We start from the raw sequence: 27,680 nt of genomic DNA, 5'->3' as shown, positions 1-27,680 counted from the left end.
GGAGGCAAGAAGTGCTTGACTGTTTGCATTTTAACCAAAAAATCCCCAACATAAATTCAAAACCAGACAACATCCAGAAGTATCTCTCCAAATCTCTCAAATCTCTGAGGAAAGTCATGTGCCCAGTGGGACTTAACCCTACATTACCCACAAAGGATTTGAATTCCACAAGAAAATGCACTTGAAGCAGCAGTGAACTATTTCCCAGATTAGAGCAGATAACACTGAAGTTGAAAACATTGGAGTCAGTGGGAATAGGAATGTCCTCAGCAAAGAAAAACATCTGAAAAACTGAGAATCAAGGCTAATAAATCTGGGTCCTCCTGGCTTTGTGTGTCTTGACTGGCCCCTCTGATGCCTCATGAAGGCTCCTGCTGTAGATTCAACCACTGGGAAAGGCATGACTGGAATATTTCTCCTCTACCTTGCTGTCTATATTCACAAACTGGTATAGGCACATTTCCCCCCTATTTTTGTCTTCTGTTAAAATTGACCAAAAGGATTAAAAGTTATCCAGGGAAGATAAAAATGGACAGAAACAGATTAAGATAATAGTCTCTCCCTTTTAGAAAATGTGAAAATGTGCCAGAAAAAAAAAAGTAATTACAATTCAAGTTAGCTATTTGGAGATATGAGGGCAGAACTCATGCAGGAGTGTCATCCCCTCAGTATTTGGAATTACTTAATCTTGCTGGGAGACAGCAACAAAAATAATAATAATAAAGGCTTGCAGCAAGGGTGAGTCCCTAGCAGATACTTGCAAATGTTTTCAAGTGTTTCCAAGGGATAACCCCTGCTCACAGCCAGAACAGATCAGCTACTTTCGATATGGCAATGCCTCTGTCATGTTTCTTGTGCCCAGGACTGGCTATGGTGAGCCACAAACCATTTTGCTTTTCTTTGTGGGTGCCTGAACTCTCTCAAAAAGCACCAAAAACTATTAGGAACCTCAATCAAAATTTACTTGAATGTGAAATTTGCCTGAACTGGTTTGTCTGTGTTCTCTGTGTCTGCTGTAAGTCCACAATACTCTAAACTCACAGCCCACTCATACCCACACTCACAGGTTGCTCTGAATCAAACACAACCTTCCCCCTTCTCTCTGGTGAAAATGGAAAAACAAAGCAAGATGGCTTGTATAAAGCATTTTATATGCAAGAGAGATTAGAACATTAGTGGCGTAATAAAGTAAATAAGATGGCAATTGACCTGAGACTTGTGGGGTTTACCCCAATTTTTTGTTTATAGTTGAAGGTCGTAAGCTATACAAACCTCTATTGATCAGAGTCCTCTTTGTTTAAACAGAACCTACTGTATTTATTTGTGCTGTTCCTCTAAAGTCAAACAAAAGGGGACAGTTTTAAGTAAATCTCTGCATGACACTGCTGCCATGTGGTTCATTCACTCAGTATACAGATGTTTTCAATCTGTACAGTTTGTCTTTCATATCCATATGAGATGAAGCAGGCTTGATTTAGGCTGGGAATGATGCCAAGGAGAGAAGATACATCATTAACCCTTAATAAACGACTCATGAAGCATCCCCGGTTTATTCATTAAAAGGACTCTGTGAAGGATTACCATAGCACCTTATGAGTGGTAAGAACCCTTTATTTGTCTGTAATGTTATGTGACATGTATTTACACTGAAAAAAAAGTGCTTGGTGTGGGAGATCCTCCCCTTTCATTCCCTCGCCCACCAATGTACAGGCTAAAAAAAGGCATCTACTGAAACTCAGCCTGCAGATAATGAACATTGTCAAGAATTAGAAGGACAGGATTATTCTGGGGTTTGCACTGCCATTGCTGCACTGTGAAATCAGGGCCCCGTGTCCTGGGCATCATACAAGTCTGCAGAATTGGTTCTCACTTTACCACTTAAAACAGGAATGGATTTAATACTTAATGTAGACATTCATTTGGTATGTACTGCATAAAATGATGCCTCTTTTTACCTCTTTTTACACCTGTGTGGAGCTGAGACTGAGCAGACTGAGAGACATTTCTAAGGTCACAGGACAAAGATGTAGCAGAGCCAGGAATTGAACCAAGCTGCCCCAAAATTCAGCCCAAGGAGTTCCACAACCAGCCCTCCTATACTGTTTCCACTCTGCTTTCCTCAACATCCTTTTCTCCTAACAATTACAGCTCTTGACAAATAGTAGATGTGTGTTTTGAACAGCACTGGGCTTGCACTGGATACAGGAATATTAGAAGCAGCTACTGGCTTGGAAGCAATTGGGGGAAAAAAAGGACATTGCTTTTTCTTCAGACAGTTTACAGGCTTGCATGCTGAGTCTATTCTCACTGTATTATTCAGCAAACAATCAGTTGCATCACTACAAAGAAGAAACTGCTGATCTACTGCAACTAATAGACAATCTCATTCAATCAGTTTCATCCTTCACTAAAACATGCAAAACCCAGTAGTGAGTTTAAACCCACTGTGCCAATAGTAACATCACTTGATTTTAGCAGGGAGCATTGTGGCTTGGCAAATAATATTTTCGAAAAATCTAATCTGAATTAATTTGTTTTCTCCTTCTACCCCAGCTCAGTTTGAAGGCAGGAATTCACCACACTGCTTAGCTTAAAGAATTCAGAGTTGAAGGCCACTTCTCAGACTGAAAAGTGTGGGCTGAAAAGCCTGCTCCCTGCTGTACAGCCATGTCCCTATGGATTTTATGGCCAGTCCTGTGCAGTTAGCAGCAGAAAAAGTCTATGAAGTTGGAAGATATTCTTCCCCATTTCAGGTTCTGTTTGAAGAAGGGTCTATACATAGTCACATGTATGTTCAATTATTCATTTTCCAGGAGGTATTTGAGTCAGGGAGAGCAGGCTCAGCACATACCATAAAAACACTCCTGCTCTCTCCTCTCAAGATCTGCACTACAGGTCAAACAAGCTACACTCAGTCATGGGACATTAAGTCCCTGGATCTTGAACTCCAGCTGACTGCCTTACCCAAGATTTTGGGCTAAACAAGCATCTCCCCAGCCTGGATGTTAAGTGAAGAAGTCAGCGGGTCAGGCTTATCTTAACCCCTCTGCCAAGAGAGCACCTCTCAGGACAGCTTTGCACAGCCCAGACCCTCCCCAGACACTGCTCAGCAAGGAATCAGTCAAGCACAGTTTTTTTCCACCTCCTTCCCTACGACAAAAACCTACCTCCCCCCATTCTAATCACAGTGCAGGAGACACAGCCCTTTTCTAGCTGACTGGGGGATAGCTGAACTCACAGCTGGCCAGCCCAGTCCCCACACACAGCTGGAGCCTGGCCCAGCCTGCTTTAACCCCTTCACCACAGCCACAGGTGAGCCCCTCAGTGGGCACAGGCAGGGAATGGGGGTTCCCACAATGGGGAAGCACTGTCTGGCTGACACTGGACTGGTTAAAACCCCTCTCTAACTGCAGGTGCTCGGAACAGGACATGGGGTTGTGCAGCTCCACGTTCCCTGCCTGGCGTGTCCCCAGCTCTGCTCAGGCTTGTGGCCTCTCTGGGGCATGAAGAGGTCTGAGTTTGAAGCTGGGTGGGAGCCTCGATCCCTTGCAAAGCCAAAATCCCAAATAGATAGAACCAGAGAATGGTTTTGGTTGGAAGGGGCCTTAATGCTCATCCAGTTCCACCTCCTGCCATGGCAGGGACACCTCCTGCTGCCTCCTGCTCAGGGCCCCATCCAGTCTGGCTTTAAACACTTCCAGGGATGGGGCATCCACAACTGATCAGGATCAAAAGTTTCACAGGACAGTGATGGATGAGAAGTGGAAATAACCCAAGCTGAAGGCAGTTAGTTAAAAACAGCTCTGCAAGGAAGGGCTCTGACCACTGGGCTGTGATTATTAAACAGGACAGTCCCCATCCCCATCTTGGTGTCTTGAAAGGTCTTGAAAGTCTTGAACTCTGCTCAGTTCCTTGGAGGAGAAGCTCTGGGTGTCCCTGCCAGGGAGTGGCCAGCATCTGTCCATCAAGTGTTCTCCATCTGAAAATATCTGACAAAATAGGGGGAATCACAAATGAAGTGAAGTGAAATACAGATTATTTTCTCCAGTTTGTAAACCAAATCAAAAGAGTAATCAGCCCAGAGCTTAAGTCCTCCTAGCCCCAGTCTGTTCCCCAGCTCCCACCACCCCAGCTCCGCAGCCCACAGTCATATGGAATACACCTTTTTGGAGATATAAAACTCCTCTTAAAAAGAAAACAAAAAATAAATAGGAAAAGTAGACTCTTTTACCCACAGTACTTTAACAGAAATCTTCTTCAGTGGGACTATTTTAAAATCAATTACTCATTAAATATGGGGCAAGAACGGGGAAGAGAGGGAGCCACTCTTACTGGCCCCTTTTTTGGTTTCAAACCGAACCAGAGACAACAGTCAAACTTGGGACAATCCTGGGTAAACCACAAGAGATGGCAGCACTTCTCATCATCCTAAAACAACAACATTTTTCCAAGTTTTTTCAATCAAAAATGCTAGTAAGGCCACCCTGGAATTTGCTACCATTTTTTCCTTACCCAAAGCTATTTTTCAACAGAAGTATTGAGTTTACATATTAATACCCCACTAAAAACAGGATGAAGAGATTGGAATGTTGGAGTTACTGATTTGTTTGGGATTTTCTAAGAAAAAATAAAATAATTCTGTTCTACCAGTTTTCTTTATGTTTTTCTCTCTTTTCCTTTTTCCCATTAAGTGACTGTTTCAAATTAATAGAAAGAGGATGCAGCATTTCTTGGGTTTTATTTTATGGGTTTTCCCAGCATATGGAATCCTTTTAAACATGAGAAGCTGTGGGTAATATGTTATTATATGCATATTTTAAGTTAACCATTCTTTATATCTTTCTCAAAAGAAAAGATTTATCATGTTTATGTCTGAGAAACATGTTTATTTGGAAGATTTACTCCAACTCTACATATTTCCTATACAGGGAAGTCAACTGGAAAACCATACTAGCATTTTTTATAATTAAAATTAGGGTGGAGTAGAACGCAATCACTGCTTGTTTCTTTTCTAGATCATGGAAGCTTTCTGTAAATCAGACTTGACAGGTTTAAAATGTTATTTTCTGAGCTTTGTTCCTTTGCCAATAAGTCCATTTTTCGGGTGGTGACAGAAACCCTGACCTGTAATGCCAGTGAGCCCATTGGCACATCTGAGAGATCACGGGAACCCACATTTCCAAACGTGGCACTAAACTGAAATGCAGCTCCTTGGAGAAGAAGTGAAGGGAGAAAGGAGCAAGGGGAAGATCCTAAACCCTTGGCATCATCTGTGGCCACGGAGAGTTCCACATCTCCCAGGAGCTGCTGAGCACTGCTGGAGAGCAACAGTCATGGGTGAGCTGAAAAAAAGCAAAAGCAGTCAAAATCAAACCCACAGTATGAAAATGTTAATAAAATATGTACATGACCCTGTTCACCTCTCCTTAACACAGATGTCATGATGGGAGGTACTACTGGGCTGTCATGGGCATTAATAAACCTTCCTAAAAGCTTCACTAGTGACACTTTACCTATATCCATTGCCAGCCATAGGTAGTATCCATAGACCTGTGGAAATATTTTCTGAATCTAGAATTTGAGCTGATACTAAGTCCAGCTGAAATCCAAGTACACAGTTCACTTTCCTCCTTCCCCACAACCACAGTACCAGAATAAGAAATGTCATAACTCCCAAAATGGATGTCTCCAAACACAACTAAAAACTTACATTGAACTGACAGGAACTAAAGGGAATAGTAGTTTTACATAACAATTGCCTACTGTAAAGAAAATTTCATTTTTTGGCTCAGGAAAGACATTTTAATTACATGGGGAAAATGATATGAAATTGTTACTAAGCGCTAACTGAGGAGGCAGGTTTTTGGATTCAAATTGGCATGACTTTAGGATTTTGTCAGGGTATGTGTTTAGTGTTCCTGTGTGTCAGAACTGGCAAGTCATGCTGAATGTAACATTTATCTCCTCTCTGTGCTGCAGTTCTGTGTTGATCTGAGATTTCACCAGAGGGTGACACCAAGCTAATGAGGCAGCCTCTGATACGTGCTCACACAGACTGCCCCTTCCCAAACTCCTCAACCTTTGGGGAAAATCAAAAAATCATAGAATATCCTGAGTTGGAATGTACCCACAAAGATCTTCAGCTCCTGGCCCTGCACAGGACAGCCCCAGGAATCACACCATGTGACTGAGAATGTTGTCCAAATGCTTCAAAGATGTAATTCAATTCTGAATTGCTGTAGGAAACAGAGAGATCACATTCCCCAGAGAAAGAAGTGATACTGGGGGGAAAAGGGGGGAGGTAATATCAACTCCTGAGGCCAATGCCAGGTGGAAGGACCAGGAAATCTGATGTCTGGGGTGGGGGGGTGACAGGCAGAGAAGGAGCCTCTGGCATGGAGGTGTCTACATTCAGCAGCTTCTGAGCATCCAGGTGGCCTGTGGGAGCTGATAACTGACTGAGTTAAACTCAGACTTTTCAGACCTTGTTCTGGAACACTCACCCAGGAGACAAATGCAAGTGGGTCTAACCAGCAGCTTGGGATTACTGCCCCATTCTGCACAGGCACCTTCATCCCACAGTGCCACCCCCACCCAGATGTCCTCAGGAGCTGGGCTCCACCATGAGGGCTTCCACATTTTGCTGTTTCAAAGGCAAACAGAGCTCAGCAGTGGGGCAGTGGGCACTGCCACACCAGGCTACAGCATCAGGCTCAGGCAATACAGACATACCCACCTCCTGTTTGTGCCCAGCTCAGCCAGCCAAGGACAGGGCAGTTGAGCAGCCCTCCTGTGACTTCTTCCTGAACAGAATGTGCGAGGAGGTGGAAAACACCATGGAAGAGTCAGGCCAACCCTCTCAGACAGGGCTGTGACTGGCCATGAATCAAGAGCCTGCAAGGAAGATCAGAGACAACAGCTTCTTTTTGTGCCTCACTTCATATCCACTTGAAGAGTCTTTGTTGCTCAACAGTCTGTACAACCATTTATTTATTTTTTTCCCACAGCTGTCAAACCACATTGATTTCCAGTCATTTTAACCTGGGCAGGATCAGCAAACCTAGTCCCTCAGGTGAAAAGCCAGGCCGGTGAGGAAACGACTCAAGTTGGCTGAATTATCCGATTCACAAGACTTTGTGTCATAAGACACAAAGAATTGGTTTGCTTTGCTTATGGGAGCTGAGGGAGGGATGGCACAGAAGGCTAAATCCTCTACATCCCCCTGGTACATACTTCATGCTCTGCTGTTGATGCAGGCAGGAACGTTTCCAGGGCTTACGACGCAGTTGGCAGTGTCTTTCCAGAAAAGGACCTCTACGGAGCAGGCTCGTGGCTGAATTACATCTCAGCCCTAGGGAAGATGGTTTCTTCAGTTCCCCTTCAAGGTCAGTTGTGGGGTAACATATGTTATTCGTCTCTCAGTCTTGCTAACAGAAAATCTGACTGAGCAACATGTGGAAACTGGGAAATGAAAATAAACAGAATGAATAAACACATTTAAAGGGCTTGGGGGGAGATAGAATCCTGACCTGCGCATAACATCCTTACCAACGGGACAATGCTAAACGAAATTTGGGATTTGCATCTTGATGGGTATGGTAAATTTGAACTCTACATGACTTCAGCACATCTGCTAAGCAAATAGAGAATCTTTTATTGCAGATGTATGGCACAAAGTCGGTGTAAGCTCTGGGAACCTGCAAGCTCAGTGCATTTGTGCATAGAATTTTGGAGGTTTTTTGGTCTTTCACTCAGACATTCTTTTTAATAATTAATATGGATCAAGGTCTTTAAGAGAAATTAGTGTGTTTAAATGGTGTTTCAGCCCTTCAGAGGATGAACATGTAAAGGCTCTGTGTTCCCAGCTCTGCCTCTCCTCATGCTCCAGCCACACTTTGGTCCTTGCCCAGAGCCAGCCAGGCAGAGCTGTGGAGCCCACACTGAGCCATGAGGAGGGGAGATGCAGCCTTGACAACCCAATGGGAACCCTTCTGCCTCCTTGGTGGTTCCTCTCCAGGATGGCCTGGGCACAAGATTCAGTGCAGCCTCAGTTATTCCTGCTGGGAATCTGCACTTTGTCAGCACAGCCTGGGGACACGTCAGCAAAACCCAGATGTTGTCTCAGGTACCCAGCAGCCTAAAATGGTTCTTGTTATCTGTGCTGTGTGCTACAATCTGTGTGGTTGTAGCTCAAAGGGTTGTATATCCTGGACATCCAGGGCTGCTCTTCCCTGCATGCAGCAGCTGAAACCAGACCCCATGGCAGCACTGCAGTCCTGCTCGCACAGCTCTCATCTGTACAGTCATGTTTGCCATTCCAGCCCTGGTAAAGAGTTCCCTCACTGGCTCACCAATGCTTCAGCACACCCACTTCTATCCTAAGATTTGGCTAAAGATCAGAGCAGTTTGGTTATAATAGCACTTGGCAATAAAAGGCTACCAAGAAACCTGGCCTGAGCAGCTGAAAGAAGAGCAGTGAAGCAAAGTACAAGAGATGATTAAAAGAGACTCCAGAAGGAAATTTCTGGGCATCCCTTGCAACCACCATACCCTTGGATTTCTATTTTTGCCTCATTTCTCTGTGTAGCACTTTTGTTTTCATTCTTCCTTCCCTTTTTTCTTACAATTAACAAGGGAGAGGGATGAAGTGTGAAGTCAGGTTACGAATACCTGCCCGAGCCTGTGTGTGTGCGCGCAGGCACGTGGGCACAGGAGCACTGCCAAGGAGAAGAGCTAGAGCCAGGCTAGTGAAAAGAAGTAAAAGTGAAGAAGGCTCAGGGAAGTGGGTGAAAAAGTAGAAAAATTATCACACCAGTCTCTTAGCCAGCTGGCATAGCTGCTCTGCTAGTGAAAACTTAGAGGATTTCAGTGCAGTGTATTTCTGAGGTAATACAACTAAACTCAATTACAGAACATCACACAAATAGGTATTTCAGCATTTTCAATGGGAGCACTGATGCTGGAACTGAAGTGCTTTTGACTTGGAGGCAAAACCTAAAGCCATTGCTTTGGTAATTCATGTAACAGCATGAGACAGGCCTGGGCTTCCCCAGAGCTGGAGGATACTAATGTCAAATCTAGGACAAGGAACTCTTCTTCAGGGAGTCCTGAGGATTGATCACTGTTACAGGCTTCCTGATGGACAAGATTTTGTTTCTGAAGATCCCATGACTACGGATGTGCTCCCTGAAAAGCAGGTTTTGCAGTGCATCTTGCATCACAGGGCCAGGTCCTGGACCTACATCAAAGCCTTCACCTTATGAGTCGCAGCAGACATCAAGATGTGCTGCCTGCTCTGATCTGTGCAGCAGCAGCTCTGCCCACGCTGGGCAGGGTACCACACCTCACACCACCCCAGTGATGCCAGTGGCATCCCAGGAAATAGCCCTGGTTCCAGGTAGGAAAAGGCTCAGCCATCAGTCCAAGCTGGAATAGAAATCAGGCAGGTTTTCTACCAAATTATTTCTGTGCTTTGTGGACTGGTCTGCTGCAGCATATTCACGTGGAATTCATTAGCACATCCCTTCTGTTAATCCTCACTGGGTTTAACACAACAGTATACATTGATTTTTCCTGGCCTCTAAGGAGAGCTGTGTCAAGTCAGAAGCATGTGCTTTGGGACAGGCTGAACCCAGGAAGCTTGGCCCTTGAGACATAAGAGAAATCAGGGCTTTGAATGCTCACTTGGAGGTTCAGGTGGTGTGAACTACTATTACGACTCAAAGGAAAAATTCTGCCTCTTGAGACCCTTCACCTTTGCCACATCCTACTTTAAATATCAAGATCCTCACTGTTATCCCAAGGAGACTGTTAGACAGATCCAATACTTGGACCCCAGCCACAAAACAATAAAGAATGGGCTCCAGATTTAAAGGTACCCCCTCACACACATGCCCCAACAAAATGGCTTTAGAGTTCACCAAACAGGACATCCACCACTCCACCATCCCATGAATCCCCAAGAACGGGGAGGTGGCTCTGCAAGTTTGCTGCTGACAGTCTCAGCAACTGGAGGAGAAAAAGATTCTCCTTCTTCTGCCAGCTGTGAAACTGAGCCCCATCCAAACAGCTTGGCTTCAAGGCAGCCACCTAATGATTCCCAGGCTCAGCTGAACATCTTTATCCCTCTAAACACCATATGATTTGGGATAGATTCAGTGGTTTTTCTGGACTACCACCACAAATAAACATGAGACACTCCATGAAGATAAGGGTAGGGGCCATCTGCACCCTCAGAGGAGCCCAGACCATCAGAGCAATCACAAACACACAGACATCACTTCTTTAAAGTGCTGGCAGTGCGGCACCAGTCGTATAATTCAACCACACCAGTGCTGCCAAAACACTCCATGATATCCCATCAGGAGCCTCCCTGTGTACTCCTGTCCTCACCCTGGATCCCCAGCACTGCTCACACATGGAACAAAACCCTACTGCTGTGGAAAAGCATGGGGTGGCAATGGTGGGTGCAGCCCCAGTGGGGCAGGGCGGCCTGGGAGCAGGGATGCGGGAGAGGGAAAGAGATGGATATCGTCCCTGGTAGAATTTTAGGGAAGAAAAGGAAGGAGGTGAGCAATAGGAAGCAGACTTACCTCACCTTTCAGAGCTTGATCAGACTTGCACAGAGATCTGTGTAATTTATTTCACCATCCCTTTTAGATGTTGAGCACCCAGTTGCATCCAGCCCTGAGTGACAGCCAAGAGCAGATGTAAAAACGTAGATGTGAAAGTGCAGATATGTGGAACTCTTACACTTTCTGGAAAACTTTATTAATATTACAACCTAGAACTCTGTTCTGCCCTAGTTATCTGGAGATTTCATTCTATACTTAGAGATAAATCTCCAGAGCCCACGTGCCCTCTACTGCCAGGTTGACAGTGGTGGGGAATCTGTCCACTTTTTATTGTCTGTAATATGTAATTTATTATCCAAAACATTGCTTTGTCCATAAAAATTTCACTACAGCCTATTTTATAATAAATAATTTGTGTAGTAAGTCACACTTCCCAATTTGCAAATCTACCCTATATGCCTATATGTTTTTTGTGAATATATTCATTATTCAGAATGATTTGGTGCATAATGTGAGATCTAATTCTTTGGCCTACACAGCTTACAGGACAGTTGAAGTAAAAATAGTTTTGATGTCAAGTTATAGCACAGGTTATGTTTCTTGTCCATAATTGTACATTCAAGTACTCAAGTTCTTGAAGTTGGGCATCTAAGGCTGTATTTGAGCAAAAGAAAATTTATTTGAGAAAAGCGTTACCTATCTACTTTTCTGTCATTTTCAGGAAAGACAAAGCATTTAGGAGAAAGATTTCTAAGAATAATATTTTAAAATTTCCATGCATTTCAGCAGCTCTTCAAATAAGAGATGATTATTGTTATTACTGCTATCATGAGGTTTTGATAATCTCATAATATCCATGTCAAGTTATTTCTCATTGCCAGAATTTTCATCTTCAATCTGGGCTAAAAAACAGTCATTAAGGTAATAATCACGTGCTCAGCCTGCACATTCTGATACCTCTGGTCCTTGCAGCCCAGCTTCACACTTTTCATGTGCTGGTAGATAATCCAGCTCCTACAAGCTGACTCCCTCTTTATCTTTATGTGACGCTGGCCTGCAAAGTTCAAGGTAAGGCCATTGTGTCTTGAGTCTATTTTTATTGTACAAAACACTGGATGGAACTTAATTATTTTTTCCATCTGCCAACCATTTTGACTAATTGAACCCTTTGGAGCCAGGAGTCAAGGTTTCCCAATGTAAGCCAGACCCTGGAACTCAGCACTAGCAGAAATGTTGAAAACTCATGAAGGAATTTTTGGTTCTGAGGTTTGGTTCTGTTTTCCAGAGCCTGACCAGGATTCAGAAGAAACCCAAAGCCTCTCCTGCATATACATTTTTTTTAGGTTCTTTCAATGTCTCAGATTTTCCAGGCACTAAACATTCCCATTACCAAAACACAGAAAAAGTAAAAAATTGAAGGATATAACTTAAAGCCACAGTCATATGGAAAGTCCCAGTAAAGGTTCAGAGTTCCATTATTTTGGCAAAAGCAGAGCATGCTTGGGCAGCATTAGTAAGGAAGCATAACTTTATGCTGGAGGGTTTCAGAAGAGTATTTTGTACTGAAGACCAGATTTTTGACACTTCTGCAGTATATTTTAACATGATTTTCACTAGAATTTTTCCCCTTCCAAGGGTAACTACTGTGGCCCGTAAGTTCCATTCCATATTTTATTTGTTTGATAACTAATAACTACATTTCCAACTGTAACAGAATTTTACCTCTGATTTTTGCTCAGAACGTGAAAATTTTGGGATTAGCCACTCTTCCAGCAGTGGGAGAACACCAGGACTGAGAGGTTAGAAGCTCTATTTTCCAGCAGTGACTTCTAATAAAACCCTGGTAAGATCAGGTAGTGAAGCCTACATGGGTGGCTTGTGCCTCTTGGTTTCAGCTTTGTTTCTGCCTTTAGTTCTTTTCAGAACACGGTATAATTAACGTGGCACTTCCATGCTGATGACTCCAACTTCATTCATCTCATGCTCTTTCTGCTGCTGCTGTTTCTTTCCCCAGCAGTTCCTCAGCTTGCCACCAGCATTAATGATGTGCCACTAGAGATGCTTCATTCTTTTCATGTCTTTTCAGTGTGGCCATTAGGAAGCAGAAGTTTCAATGGCTTCTACCACCACGTTTGTTCCCCTTGACAGAAAACTCATTTTTCAGCATAGCTGTGATACTTTGGAAATGCTTTGCAGAAATCAGGGATCTGTCTGAAATTCTACACTGGAGGCAAATGAAAATTTCTAATAGATCTGGGTCTTAGTTCCGCTAATTTCAATGGTTCGTTTCGCTGTTCTGGCAGTCAGGATCCATTAGTGGAACAGAAGGAGAAGCATGTATAATGCATGTACAGCAACCACATTCTAATCTCAAATTTCTTTTTTTCTTTTAAGTTCTTATTTTTTAAAATAAATATATAATGAGTTACTGACAGTACTTAACAATATCTTATACTAGACACTGTAATACCAAATAAATACTTAATTTCTGCTTTCCTGCAACTTCACTAGGATTACATCATGTCAGATTACTCTAAGTCTGCTTTAACCCAGTTTGAAAACACTAGTTATTCAAAGATCCTTACAATTCTTAATTTCATTCCTTGAAATACCTTTTCTTTTGGTTCCTTTATACAGTTTTTCAACAGAGTTGTTAAGTCAGAACAAGCCTGCAAGGGAGGAAGCTGGCAAAGCAGAAATGCTGTATCAGCTCACAGCAGAGCTCCCTCCCTTCCTCTCCCGCTGGCCAGCAGCACCTGGTTCTGCTGGGCAGGGAGATCACAGAATCACAGAATGGTTTGGGGTGGAGGGGAGATCATCCAGGGGCAGAGGTGCCACCCACCAGCCCAGGCTGCTCAGGGATCCATCCCACCTGAACCTAATTCAACCTTTGGACAGCTTGAAGCGGTAGCAAACACACCAATGGTTTTTGTGATGCATAAAAGCATCTAAGGAGAACATGAATTCAATTCTTACCATGAGATAGCGTGTGGTTTTGATCTATTGGCCTGCTTGTAGATCAGGACCACTGAGTTAGAAGGGAGGTGTGCACTACCTTCCTCCACCCAGAGAAGTCATTAACATATGCTCCCTACCATGAATTAAATTAGTTTAGATTTTCCTGACGATGCAAAAAAACTCATGAAGCTCTGCTCTATAGGGCTGCAAACTAACCCATTTGAAAAGATTTTTGCAGCTTTTGTTTATCATTCCATATGATAAACAGCTACCTCCCCAAATTACCAGGAAAATAAATTTTAACCATTCAGCAAATAACAAAAATTGTGTTTTAATGATAAATAAAAAGTCACAAAGCTCAGCAGGTTTTGCTGAGAACCATTAATGAGGGAAGATGGTGAGACCTGTAACTTTACCTTCCCTTTTGTTAACACTCTTTTCCATCTGCAATCGATACACTTATATAAATATAGGTTCCTTACATAAAATTTAGAGAGCAACACCTAGATTTTGATGCTGATTGTGTTTCAGTTGCTCCCTGATCTGGTGTTGAAGTCTTCTAAAATCTGAAATGACTGAGTTCCTAATCCCACTATGTTTCTCTGCAAATCAGCACCATAATGATGACATTAATTATTGTTGCCTTTGACTTTCCTTCCTTTGTAAATATCAGCTTAAAAACCAACTATTAAAATAGCCTTCCTGTGGTAGGAAGCACCTTATCTTGTACTTTCGTGTCCCTGTAACATCTGCCTATGGTACTCTGAACTTTGCTGCTGCTCCCAATTAAAAGCAAAACAAAAAACCCCAAATAAACTTGATAATACTTTGTTGAAAAAGGACTTAAACAATATCCTGCTTGTTGGAGAAAACCCAACACGATGTGTTCCTTTAGTGTAGGAAATAGGATGCAGTCTTGGAACACAATAAAGCCCACCAAGTGCCCTTCCCTTACCTCTGCCTGCTGATCCCATCCCTGTGCTCCACAGGCCCAAAGCTCACAGCACTTGTTTTCTGCGTGGTTATCCAAATAGGAGATACTGCTATCTCCTCGATTTCCACCGTTTTCTGGCAATCTGTAAGCTCTTGTTTTGTGCTGTGCATTTGGAAATACCCACTCACCCTTTTGCACTCTTAAAATGTATTTTAAATGGCTATAGTGTCTTCTGTACAAAAGCTTTAAAACTGACTATTTGTTTGTATCTGTCAGTGAGATGTGGGAATTGCTTTACCTTGGGTATGTGTTGCAGGTCTCTGTAGCAGACCTGTCTGAATTCAGCTGTTACTCTGGTTTAACTGAATGAACAGATTTACACAACCCTGTCCCAGGCACCAAAACCCAAACCATCAAAAAAATGGGATTTATGCCAGCTAGTATCCAAACTGTAGCTAGTCTAAAAACACACACGTGAGGGAAAAGCACAAGGTAGTGATTCCTTTGGGCTTGAATTTAGCCAAAGTTGTATTATTTGTGAATGCAGAGCTCATTTTGCCCAAACCAGCAGTGCACATACTGACAGCAGGCTCCCTGTGAACCCTGCCACAGCAGCCTGGGGAGAGGTGAGCCCTGTTAGACTCCTGCTGCCTGAGCACGGGACACTGAGCCCCAAACTGACAGACAATAGATGATGACCAGACTGATGCAGAGACAAACAAGACAAGATACCACCACAAAGTCTCTGGAAACAAAGGCAGCAGGCAGGGGAAACATGCTTCAGTCCCATTCTCATGTTTAACTGTGGCCAGTTGGCTGTTCACAGCATTTTGTGCAGGCAAAAATGCAATAAAAAGAGAGCATGAGCACAGGCAGGGTCGGTTCTGGTGACAGAGCAAGCCACAGGATCTCCAGCATCACACAGCAGTGCGTGTTTTCCCAGAGAAGCTCCTGCTGGAGAAGATGCTGCAGAGTTAGATGGTGGGATGAACATTTTCCATCTCAAAATGGGTGTTGGCTCCTGTCAAAAGAGTGTCTCAATCTCTTCCCAAGAAAACCATTGCCAGTACTTCTCCACAACTTGGCATGATCATCTGTCTCTTTTCCAGAGAAAACTGCTGCCTTGTCTCCACCCTTCCATGTGATAGGGGAGGCTTAGCAACCACATGTAGCCCTCAGTGACAGACATGAGTTGAAGAGCGCTCCAGTATCTAAATAAAGGAAAATATAAAGGTTCTTTGTCAAGCTACTGCAGACACAGGATGGGAAATGCCTAAATGCACTGTTAAAAATCTTTTAAAATACAAAGCAGAAAGCATCTCTGAGATTTTTCAGATTTTAGGTAAAGAATGGTTCATTTGAACATGATTTATAAAAAAATGCATTAAAAGTTTATCAGAAAACTCATGGGGTTAATTAGTGCTTGAAAGCATTGGTTCAGATGTCCAGTCTTCAATGGGGAAAGGATCAGGCCCCATTGAAGGGCAATCAGGAGTCCCATTCAGAAAGGATTATCAGGAACAGAGTCATTTCTGTCTGAATTTCAGACTTCTGCACACTGTCCTCAGAAAAATCCTGGCAAGTACTCTTACAATTACTATAGTCACAAAAAATCTTCAAAAGGATTTTTTTTTTCAAATTCCTCAATTATTTGCAAATAGATGACATTTAGCTGCATATCACTAAAATTCATAATCCTCTTAGAGACATGTGGTCTTGATTTGGCACTATTTGTTTCCATTTGATGGAATTCTGTGACTCTGTATCAGATAATTGCATATTTCATTTGCCTTGCATATTGAACTGAAGTCTGAATGCTGCTCTCCCAGCACAATTACTCCAGACTAATGAACAGCAAGCCAGAATACAGGGCTGGAAAACCATATCAAGGAGAACAATAATCAATGGACACTTCTATATGTTTTTTTTTCAAGAACATACAATGGTCAGTGCTGAGCTGAAGTTTTATTTGTTTATACAATTGTACTACTTGGAACTCCCCATCTGGAGCAAACTTCAGAAAATGTTTCATCCGAGTATTGAGTGGTACCTTCATCACTTATTATATCTTTCATTTTACACCCACAATTAATATTACTCACAAATGAAAACCCTCAGTTGCCTGTCTGCATCATTTATCCACTTGATTGATAGCTGATGCAACTATTTTGGAGTGCAAAAGAGCGTCTGCATATTTGGAGGCTACTTTAGCTGTCTAATTAGGCTTTTAACTCTGTGTGATGCAGAAAACATCTTCCAGCATGCTCCATCTCCAGATTCTTCCATAATATATAATGATCAATTTTGGACCACCTAAACAAATAAGAAAATACCAGTTTTATGTTCTGCTAGGAAAGGAATATTGAAAATCATTTTAATTAAAGGAAAATGTAATGGGATGATGAGCTCACTGACACAGCAAATGCACACCTGCCTCAATATCAAAATTAGGATAGATACCAAAACGTCTCAACATTTCAGTTAGCATGTTAAGACATATTTTCAAAACATCCAAGAGAACTGTGTCTCTCAGATGAAATGGACTCCTTCAGATAATTCTACAGGTACTCCCACATCTACCTGGAAAAGTGCATCTTGACTCCTTTCTCCAAAATGAACAGTGTGTATTGATGTTCAAGACATAGGAAAAAAAATAAAAATCTCAGCATACTCATGTTCTTCTCAGAAAACAACCAGTCCTACAACACGTGCTTTAAATTACAGATGAGCCTCTGCACATCACTGAATGAGGAGGGATTTTGGCATGTATTTACACCATTTCCAAATGGGGAAAAGAGGAAACTGTTTAGGGCTTGGTACCACTTATGCTCCACTTGTATAAATGGGAATTAGCCAGCAGAGAGCTCCTGAAAAGCCTCCCTGCTCCGAGGGGTGACCGCGCTACGGACGCGCTTCCGCGACAGCTCGCGCGCAGAGCGCTCAGTCCGCGTAAACAGGAAACCAGGTCTGCTTTGTCATGAGGGAAAACTCTTCCCTGCCAGTCACTCCTTCCATGACAAAACAAAAATTTCCAGGCTGGGACATCTGAGTGGTATCAGCTGTCATGGCCTGACTAAAATCAGGAAAATTCTTTCCGCTACGGTAGCCACCACCAGGAGGTAGATGGTTAAATGATGGGATAGTAATTAAGTATATTTTTTTCCACGGATGACCATCTTAGGGGAGATACAGGAAATGAAGGTAAGTGTACTACAGCAGTACAATCTAGGATAATATCCATCCCTCCTCTGGGGAAGTTTCCCACAATACTTTATCCTCAGGGCTTACTTCTTATTTACAGTATATGCCTAGAGTAGAAATTCAAAGGAGTACAACCTTGCAGTGCATTTGGGGGCTTCTAAAATGCTAATCATTATAAGAAAAATCAAGAGCATCTTCGTTTTTAAATAACACCAGTTTTTCTGCAAAATTATGATTGGTTACATTCTGATTTTCTGGGTTTGTTGCAAATAGAAGTGAATCGGACAACACTCGCCATCATAATTGCTTTCTATGTGAAGAGGTCTTTTTCAGGCTGGGCTGGCTGCTGCTGTTTTAATCAGAAGGCTGTCTATTTGTATGTTAATAGTTTCATCCTGGTTTATTAGGCTTGTTGATGAAAAAGCAAAAATCAGATGCTTTACTATTTTCAAGCTCCACTATTAATCTGTGATTTTTTTTTGGTGCTAACACAGAACCATTTCAGCATCCTCTGCCTTAAATCCTCTTAATGAAAGCATGAAGAATGACAAAATACTTCCTTTCATAAAGCAGAAGGCTGTGCCAATTCACTTTCAACATGCTCATTCAGTGGAACTGAGGTAAATATGTTGCTCCACAGGTGCTTCTCCTTGCAATAACATACTCCCTAGTAATCCATTAAATTCATCTCATGCTCTGTTTAGTGCCTGCTCTGTGAACTGCCTAGCTGGTTAAGGTCATTGTGATAATAGCGCCAGGTTAAACAGCATGGGTGTGTTGAACTCTGACATCCATCCACTTTGCCCACAATACAGATAAGAAACCACGGGCAGCTTTAGAGGTGTAATATCTACTCAGACCAACACGATCTTTTACCCTCTCCATCTCCTTACAAGCCAAAAACCTCAGATTAGAAAAATATCTTGAACCTCAGGACTCCTTAAAATAATATAGGGCATTTAGAAACAAAAGATCAGTGACTGGAAGCTTTTCTGCCTGTTTGCACTTAGTGAAGGAGCCCGAATGATGGGCAGGAGGAGCAGGAGTGTCCCAGGGGGTGGCAGAGGGTGGTACCTGTGCTCAGGTGATCCAAAACATCCCCACTGCTCTCCTGGTGCCTGGGGAGGAACCTGAGAGCCATCACTGCTTTGTTCACACTATCTTCCCTTTGCAGATTTAAAAACAAGCTGGGTATAACTCCTGGATGATAACCTCCTTCATTATGGAGTTCCTGTTAAAGGCAGACAAATAATTGCCAGTTAGTAAGTCACTATTAAATTCATCCCAAATTCAGCCCCAGCAATCCTTACAAAAGCCTGACGGGTTTTATTTTATTATTTCCTTTGCAGGGTGTTGGGAAGTGTAATCACTGGTAACTAATCAAACTTCTTTCAAACACCCACAAATATATAAAGAGAATGAAATGATTAATTATTGGGCTAAGCCATTTTAAATGAGACCTCATCTAAATGAGCAGATTTATTTCCAGAGCAAGCTGGGTGTAAATTTAGCTGGTTTTCAAAGCTCTGAATGTAAAGTATGCCTGGATTTGAGGATGAAGTGGGTTATGGGTGGCTGTAGAACCTCTCCCAGACATGCAGCAATGCACAGCAGTGAAAAACAGACTGCAATTTTGCAAAATATTGTTTTAAACAAAGTGTTACTGAGGTTAATAAGTGCTACCATTGAATACTGTTAATTACAAGCAAGAGTAGACAGTGGCATTAAACAGAGAGAATTTATAAAATTCAATTTCATAAAATTAAAAGGAGCATTCTTTTCCCCCACATAACTCTTTCATTCAAGGAGAATAATTAAAATATTTTGTCAGCCTTCCTTGTCTTTCTATTCTGTTCCTGGGGTTTCCAATCAGTTACTTACCTTCCTATTTTGTTCCTTTCCTGCATAGTTTGTTCCTTTCATTTTTACCTGTTTTGTTTCTGGAGGGAGTTTTATGGAGTAAAAAACCCACAAACATCTTTGACTTCCCTCTTACTCTCTCAGAAAGTCCCTGGAATTTGCAAAAACTTTACCACAGGAACTTTAACTCAGCACCATTACCCCAGTCCACTACAGTTATGATAATCATAATTTCTAGCAGTGTCTTTTTTTAGCAATGTCACTGGCTTATCACTACATATTTATTTAAAAAGGAATATTGTGGGAGTAAAACACTTTTATCCATCCAAACATAACCTCACAGAATTGCAATACCCCCCTCCAGAGACAGGCAGCTTCACCCATATTTAGAAATAAATAATTAGAAATGAGGAAGCATTAATGTATACAATGAATATTCTTGCTCTCAGGCACAAAATTCATTTGTGCAGTTCAGTTTAATGCACAGTGGTGTACACATTTTTTTACATACTAAATATATCTAAAAATGTAAGAATCAGCCCCACCAATGCCCTACTTGAAGAAATAACCCAAAACTTGGCTGATTAAGTGTCCTCAGTGCACAACACGGGCTGCACACATCGTGCACCTCTGGGCATTGCATCCCCGCTTTGCCACTGCTCCTGCAGGGAAACTGCCAGCACCAGAACCTTTGCAGAAATCTGCTTTTAAGTGCAAACAAATATTTATGGAGAGCATCTCCCTGAGTTGGGAATATCTAATCCCAACTAATTAGAGCTGCTGCAGCAGTGGGGAGGGTCCACGAGGAGCTGAGGTGTGCTCCTCCCGTGGCTCGTGCACGGCACAGTTCATTTTCTGTGGTGCACGTTTAACAGCCCAGTATTTCATACTTGTCCCCAAGGTAGTTGACAAAACAGGTTCCTAAAGCTGTTCAACAATTTTAATGACAGTGGCTGAAAGATACATTTAAGAAAAATAACATTCTGAGCCAAACATTTCTTTTGTCAAGTGACAGGGGTCCCAAATTTGCTGTTCCGTGGTGTTCCATTTCTGTAAAAACTCTCGTTGAGGCTGTAGGTCACAAAAGAAGAATGAAGCCCTGGAAAAAGATACAATGACTACTTAATACTGTGTGGGATTATAAGCAGTGGCCTGTGGCAATTCCTTATGTCTCTCTGGGTAGTGATGCTTTTCCAGCACCATTTTTTGTCATCACACAATTCCATTGTGAAATATTCTTTTCATGAAGGAGGAAGAAAGAGCCGGTTACACCCTGCAGTGTTTTGGGGAAGACTAAGAAGCATGGTTTGCAGGGAGTATGTGTGAAATATGACATTTCATTATGTGTAATTATTTTTTAACCAGTAATGTCCATGTTGAAATGAGTTTCTTATTTTTGGAATGCACGGGGAGTGGCTGGGGAGGGGAGTCATGTTTTTTTCCCTGTTAATAAACTCAAGTCATTCTTATGCTAAAGCAATTTCTCAACAAAACAAATTTCTCTCCATCTGGGTAATGGCACACCCAAATGTGATTACATTACAAGAGATTTTAAATTAAATTTCAAGGTAGGAGTTATTAATCCAATGCATTTGTCTTTATTATCATTGGATCTAAAACAATAAAAGACTTGAACTCACTTTTAAACGGCAGTACAGTACTGACATCTTATAGCAACATGGGTTTGAGCTGAAATCCTCAGAAATGTATGTGTTTTGGGTCAGGCTTCAAAACTCTTTAAAAAGGTGGAGCAGAAAGGGCTATATCCACCCCAGAAAGACAGAGGAGTTACCAAAGAGTTTCATTTAGTTTGGATTTCTTCTGATCTCAAACAACAGTATCAAACACTGCTCCAGGAGTTTTCCTAAGCCTCAGAGCTGACAGGGAAATGAAGAGGCAGAAGGTACAGAACTGCCACAGCCAGAGTTACACATATTCCAGATTTATGGCAAATCAAGACAGCACCTTGAAAAATCAGAGTCTGTATTTTTAACAAACTGCTAAATGTTGCCCACTCTGATATTTCAAAAAGAAGTGTTTACATGCACATGCAAAGGAATTGGATGCCCAAATGACTTGTGTTCATCTGCCTTCTTGTGTTCACAGGCATTCAGATTACATTTTGGATGCAAAACCAATTTTGTTTAAGCCCATAGCCAACAAAATGCAGTAAATAAATACAGAATGTATGAATCCCTCTTGAGTACTGTTTTTCAATCAATCACATATGAAATTGCAACTATCTCTGCTTATAAAACGAATGTGATCAGAATTTGTCATCACAGCATTATTTGTCCATTTTTTTCCTGGGGAACCTGACAGCTATCAGCTGATTACATTTGATCCAGCAAAAGAACATGGATTATACCAGCCCTTCAGCACAACAGAAAAAAAACTCCAGGATGTAGCATGCTAAGTAATGTTATTACAAAAGGTTACTAAAAAAGCATAACTTTACAAAACACCCATTCCTCACATTTCAGCCCCTGGGGGATGAGCCTGCCTTAGGTTCAGTCCATTCCACCCCCATGGATTTTGGGTTTTGGGCTTCCAAGGCAGTGGGTGGCAGTGATGGGCAGGACATGATGCCCTGTGCCAGAGCCAGCCCAGGAGTTCCAAAAGCCAGTCCTAAGCCACAGGCAATGCCAGGAGCACTGGTGGGAGGTGGTTTTGTGGGAGATCAGAGCGGTGCCTTTATGTTTTTCTGGGGGAGACTTCCCCTTTTCCACACAGAGCAGGGACCAGGGCTGTTCCATGCAATATTTCTGGGATTAGTTTTCGTTTGCTTTAGAAATCCACTATTTTAGTGCTACAGCACGAACGTAAATGCACACTTGTGACAGCAGGTAGCACATAAAAGCGTGTTTTTCTAGTTAATACAAGTGTCCCACTTAACAGCATACTCTTCCTGAGGACCCCAGTGCAGCACAGAAGCAGGCAGCACATTTCAGCCTGGGCATTCATTGCCACACAGAAACAACTTAATCTTCACAGCATTCCCTCAGTAACTGCCTGTGCATGAGATTTCCAAATGCTCAGACATAATTCTCTCACTGGAGAGTACAGGCTGATTATGACAAACTCCATCAATTTTATTAGCCGCACAGATGTTATAGATATATGTGAAAATCAACCATAATTCTTCCTGTGATGTGCATGCTGGCACTGCTGCAGACTGTGCCTTTCCCCTCACAACCCCAGAGCTCACAGGCTTCCTGCCATTCAGCCTCCATGTGGCCCCCGAGCTAAGATGCTCTTAAAAAGAGAGATATTAAAAGGATTAAAAATGACACTATTGTGCCAGTGGGTGACTGCAGCCACAGAGTCCTGGCTGCTGCTGAAAAGTAGAGCGAAATGTGGGGATGAGTTTGCTGCCCTGTGATCTGGGCATCAATGGGGGAGGTTTCTCCTCTGAGGTGCTCCTAACCTGCAGGTTTGTGGGGATAACTGCACTGGTCCCCCAGTGAACATCTCTGGTGCTGAATACCACGGGGCTGCATCTCTGAGGCTGGCAGGGGGCACAGCTGAGCTGCACAGACACTGAGGTCCTCCTCTAAGTCCTTCTTCATACTTGCCGTGGGGTCACGATGCCTACTATGTCTGTCTGTGAAAGGCTGGGGCAAAATGCGCTCTCGACGAGCTGTGAGAAATATTTTCATCAAGATCATTCAGCCAGAGCCTGTCCTGGCTCCCAGCACTACGTCTCAAGGGCTCAGCAAGCAGAAGAAAAGTGATAGGAACAATTTAAAGAGAAAGATGAAGCCTAGAAGGGCTTGATGGCTTAAGTCCCTATTGCAGCGCACCTGTAGGAAGCCAAGGAAAGAAGCTGAAATGCAGATTTATCCTGGTGAGACCGGTCCAGGAGTGAGTAGACCCATAAAGGCTCATACCTTAAACCCTCTGCACCTCAGCTTTCCCATCTGTAGCAGGTCCTCAGGTTCAGTAACTCAGAGAGTGCATCGGGCCACGCGTGCGGGGTGAAAGCAATTAGCAACTGCGAAGCACAGAGAAACCGCTGGTGGAGAGAATCACAGAGATGCAAAGTTATTATGGGCACACAGTTACCATAGTGATTGGTGTCTCAGAAATGCTAATAATAGTAAAATAAATAATACAGGCCAGGCAGGAAGAGCCCCTAGAGATGAATGTGAGCTGCTCCCCTCCAGAGGGACTGTGTGTACTGCTTTCTCAGCGCTCCTCGCCCCGCGCTGGCTGCGGCTCAGCTCCCTCCCGGGGTAACACACTGTGCTGCTGCGAGAGCGCTGGGTCAGCCAAGTGAGAGCGGAACTTTTAAGTGCTTTATTATTTTCAGGAGTCGTCAGAGAATACAAGACCCCCACAACTGCAAATAATTGAATATGTCAAAAATATTTTGAGTCGTTCATGTCTTGCGAGGTATCACTGTGGCCCCGTTAAGTACTTTATTGCTGTCCCTCCAGCGATGTTAATTAAGTTCACCATAGGCTCACAAGCCCTTTTTCTCCCTTCTCTTTCTTCCCCACATTTATTTTTTTTAATAATGCCTAGCAATGGGAGCAGTGGTACAGTGGAAGGCACTCAGGAAACAGAAATACTAAGGATGAGGCATCCTTCAGTATGATGGTCAATGTATCTCCACAAATTTTTGCCAGCAATATTAGCCAAGGGATTGTGAAAGTCTAAAGGAAGTGTTAAAGATCTGTGCCAAATAGACAAATAAATAGCATCCATTCTCATCTTTGGACCACCATCATGCTAGAATTTGCCATGATCCAAAGGGCTGTTCCGGGCTGAACATCTTATGTGGGTGTTTCACTGCTTGCCTGGGTAATTTTGTATTTATGTTGTACTCAAAATGTTTTCATCAACAGGGGAATCAAATAAGGACAGGCTTTAAGCAAACTGTAGGCCAGGGGAAGAAAATACACCTGCTCTCTCTTCTCAAGTGCCTTTCACTGAGTTGTCTATCTTGACTAAATCAGAAAAGAAAATGCTACTTTGCATCCCCCAGCATGAGAGTTCCAGCCCACTTTAGTCAAGCAAACATAGTGTTTTACAAAGCTTTTGCAACACAACCAGTTCTCTGCTTTTGATTGAGAGAAATCATTTCTCTCAGTCTACTGAATTCCACTAAGCTGGAAGTGCATTTTTTATGCTTTTTAAACTAGAATAGTAGGAGTGTTGGTCAGTGCCAATCAGAATACGAATAAAATTCTTTAGCAAGCTTTGGCCAAGAAATAAGTCTTTTTCTCAGGTTTTGCTTGCTGAAGGTCAACCAGTGTTCCCATCTCTCATTTCAGACTCCCAGCTACATATGCAGGTGATAAATTACGTTAATACATTTCCTAAAATACCCAGAAACGCTAAATCCACTGCTGAGAACTGCACCTATGGAATCACCACTGACACTGGGCAGCTACAAGTCCACCTCTGCTTTTCCTGATGTCTTTTCTTACAGTCTGTGCAAGGATGGCCAGAGGAAGCAGTTTCTGCATCTGGCTGGGCTACAAGGACAAACTCATTCTGGGTCACTGCATGCCAAACCAGTGAAGGGAAGAATTTGGTGCCTTTCCTTCCACTCAAACAATGCTCTGTCATGTTCTGGCCCTGTGCAGTGTCCTTTCTGGCCACCAGACAAATCATCCAAGCCACCTCAATTAATCTCTTCCCAGCTTAACACCAGCGAGATGGACTATCTGATGGAAAAAGATGCTGAGGAAGGAATTTTTTAGCTCTTGGAACAGTCCAACATGATGGAAAGCACCAGTGAACCCTCAATCTACCAACTTTATCCTGAGCTGGCATAAACATTCCAACAAAACTGGCCACTTGTGAGCTGAAGTAACGCAAAGAGAGATGAGTCACCAGTGGCACTCGCATGGCAGGGCTGAGAGAGGACACAAAAATGGGGGTGGAGGTGGTTGGTGAAGGAGATGAGGCACTCCATTTTAGCCATGACTCACACATCCAAATCAATCAGCAATCATTCAGAGATGTCGTAAGGGAAGATGTGGCAGGAAAAGAAAAGAAACTTCTGCCCTTTCCAAGAATGGACATGGTAGAAGCAGAAATGATTAAAAAATGTGACAGTGGAAAAGGAAGTGAAGGGGAAAAGAAAAGAGTACATGGAACCTCCAGTTTCCACAAGAGTTGGAACTTGATGTTCAGTTAGTTTCTCAGGAACAGAGATGGTTGCTTTGAGTCGTAAATGAATCAGAAGATTATAGAGAAGCCAGCAGAAGAAAGATGACATTGCAGACAGAAAGCTTGCAATTTAGTGTAATAAGCAAAGCACCGAATAAGCAGGAAGGAATTGAGCCTTATTTGAGCAACAGTTTACTCATATCGAGATGAGTTTTGAAGATGTTGACACGTGGTCGGTGATAACCATCTCCCAACCTCTGCGTGCTTCTCCATAGGTGTGATTGTGCAAACCAGATTTCCTGCTCATCTTTGTTCTGAGGAACAGAGAAATGGACCAAACAACAGGGTTGGAGGATGAAATGGTAGCAGAAGACACTCAAATTTGGACAACTATCCACAATATTTTTAGGGATTAAAAGTTTCCTCCCTTAGACTGAGGAACCACCCCAGCTCACAGCTGTATTAGATAGACCATTTTTCCCTACATATTTTACTGAAAAAGAGTCTGGATGTAGAGCATTTCTTCTGAGACAAATATCAAGGACCTCTTGAAGATGACCAGATGCATTTTGTGCCCTTCTCTTCAGCCTGCCCAACACGTATGCCACATAAACCAAGCAATGATGTAGCTTCTCCGTCCCACAGTCAGCTTCCATACACAGTATTTGGGATTTTTCCAGTAGACTAAAACAGTCTGGCCTATTGCCATATTCAATCATGTCATACAGAATTAGTCCTTTTCTGTCTCTTCTGTTTGTGGCCTGGTTGTTTTAGGAATATAAAACCTTTCTAAGTTTACATAACACTACCATAGAATTTCCCTAGAGGAGCAAGCGAGGAGCAGAGAACCAGGCTGCCAATGACATCTGCTCCTGCCATGGAAATGGTGTCCTCTTCCCAAGCCACAGCATCCCATTGCAAGCAGAACCTAATCCCACCCTTGAGACTGCAAAATCAGGCTGCATGGGAATCTATGTGATGTCAGAAATCTGCTCTCCTTACTCCAGAGCAGGATTCCCAAGGCACAGCTCCTCATGGGCACAGGACACATAAGAATAAACCTCACACTGGCTTCAGGATGACACAGAAACGTTCACCTAAAACACAAGCCCACCTATTTCTACCTACTAGTATCTTTGAAGAGGTTGTCACTTGTTCCAAGTGGCTACTGTGATGCCTGTGGCTCATCACAGATAGTTAACTGATAAAGACATTAACTATTGAGTTTTATAGACTAACCTAAAGTAATCCAAAATTTCCTTAACCACCTCACAGTTCAATTTCTCCACTTCTCTATTTACGGCCCATAATCACCGACTTTGCTCAAGAATTGCCTTAGGTTCCAGCATGCCCATTCCTGCTGCATTTCTAGCACTGTGAAAGAACTGTATTATGAACTAACATGAAATAATATTGGAAAAAAAAAATTGCCACCAAAACTATTGCCTTGGTTTAGGAAAAAAGTAATTAAACAGTCCAGATTGAAATATTAATAGAATTCTTACTAATTAATGTACGTTTTGGTTATGTATCGTTTAAAATTCACAAAAAATATGATGAGTGCTACCAAGAAAGAGGATTATTCTTTCCTTCTGCTAAAAAAAAAAAGCTATTTCTTGCTCCTTTCTGTTATTTTAAGGCTGAGTGTTGAACAGGTATACTTCACTTTTTAATACAACAACAAAACTTCAAGTACTCAGCTGTTTCTTCAGTTCAGCACAGGGTTTTTTCTTGAGCAACATTAGAAATATTAAATGCTTCAGAGAGATGATTTGGTAGCACTTGTTCCCTTCTCATCCATAGGAGAAAAGTGCAATCATCACTTGTAATGGTTCACAGTAAGGTGGACCCCAGCTTCATTTAAAGCGATGCTATTCCTACCTAGAAGTGCTGGGATTTAGGCATGTGACTCCCATTAACATTAATGAGAGTTATATGTTTAAAACCCCTGCACATTGTGATGGGAATATGTTCCATAGAATCTAATTAATCTGAAGAGCACTGCATACATTTGGGAACATTCATGTTGT

The 27,680-nt window shown here is 42.5% G+C and overlaps 1 long non-coding RNA gene across 9 annotated transcripts in view; it reads right to left on the bottom strand.

Annotated features, from left to right (window-relative positions):
• Positions 1–1,574: 1,574 nt before the first annotated feature.
• Positions 1,575–27,680, bottom strand: part of LOC107210020 — a 204,986-nt gene continuing 178,880 nt past the window's right edge. For 7 of the 9 annotated variants that reach the window (XR_004499068.1, XR_004499069.1, XR_004499067.1 and 4 more), the window contains 6 exons: positions 23,418–23,542; positions 18,742–20,626; positions 16,569–16,779; positions 7,234–15,677; positions 6,737–6,894; positions 4,872–5,342 (listed from right to left, as the gene is read on the bottom strand). This is a non-coding gene — a long non-coding RNA (uncharacterized LOC107210020). Of the gene's footprint in view, positions 3,990–4,871; positions 5,343–6,736; positions 6,895–7,233; positions 15,678–16,568; positions 16,780–18,741; positions 20,627–23,417; positions 23,543–27,680 lie in introns of those variants that run through there. The other 2 variants (XR_004499070.1, XR_004499073.1) reach the window with 2 other exon arrangements.

The sequence above is a fragment of the Parus major genome, chromosome 11, assembly GCF_001522545.3.
Source record: "Parus major isolate Abel chromosome 11, Parus_major1.1, whole genome shotgun sequence".
NCBI classification, from domain to species: domain Eukaryota; kingdom Metazoa; phylum Chordata; class Aves; order Passeriformes; family Paridae; genus Parus; species Parus major.
This window is presented reverse-complemented; position numbering and strand designations above follow the sequence as displayed.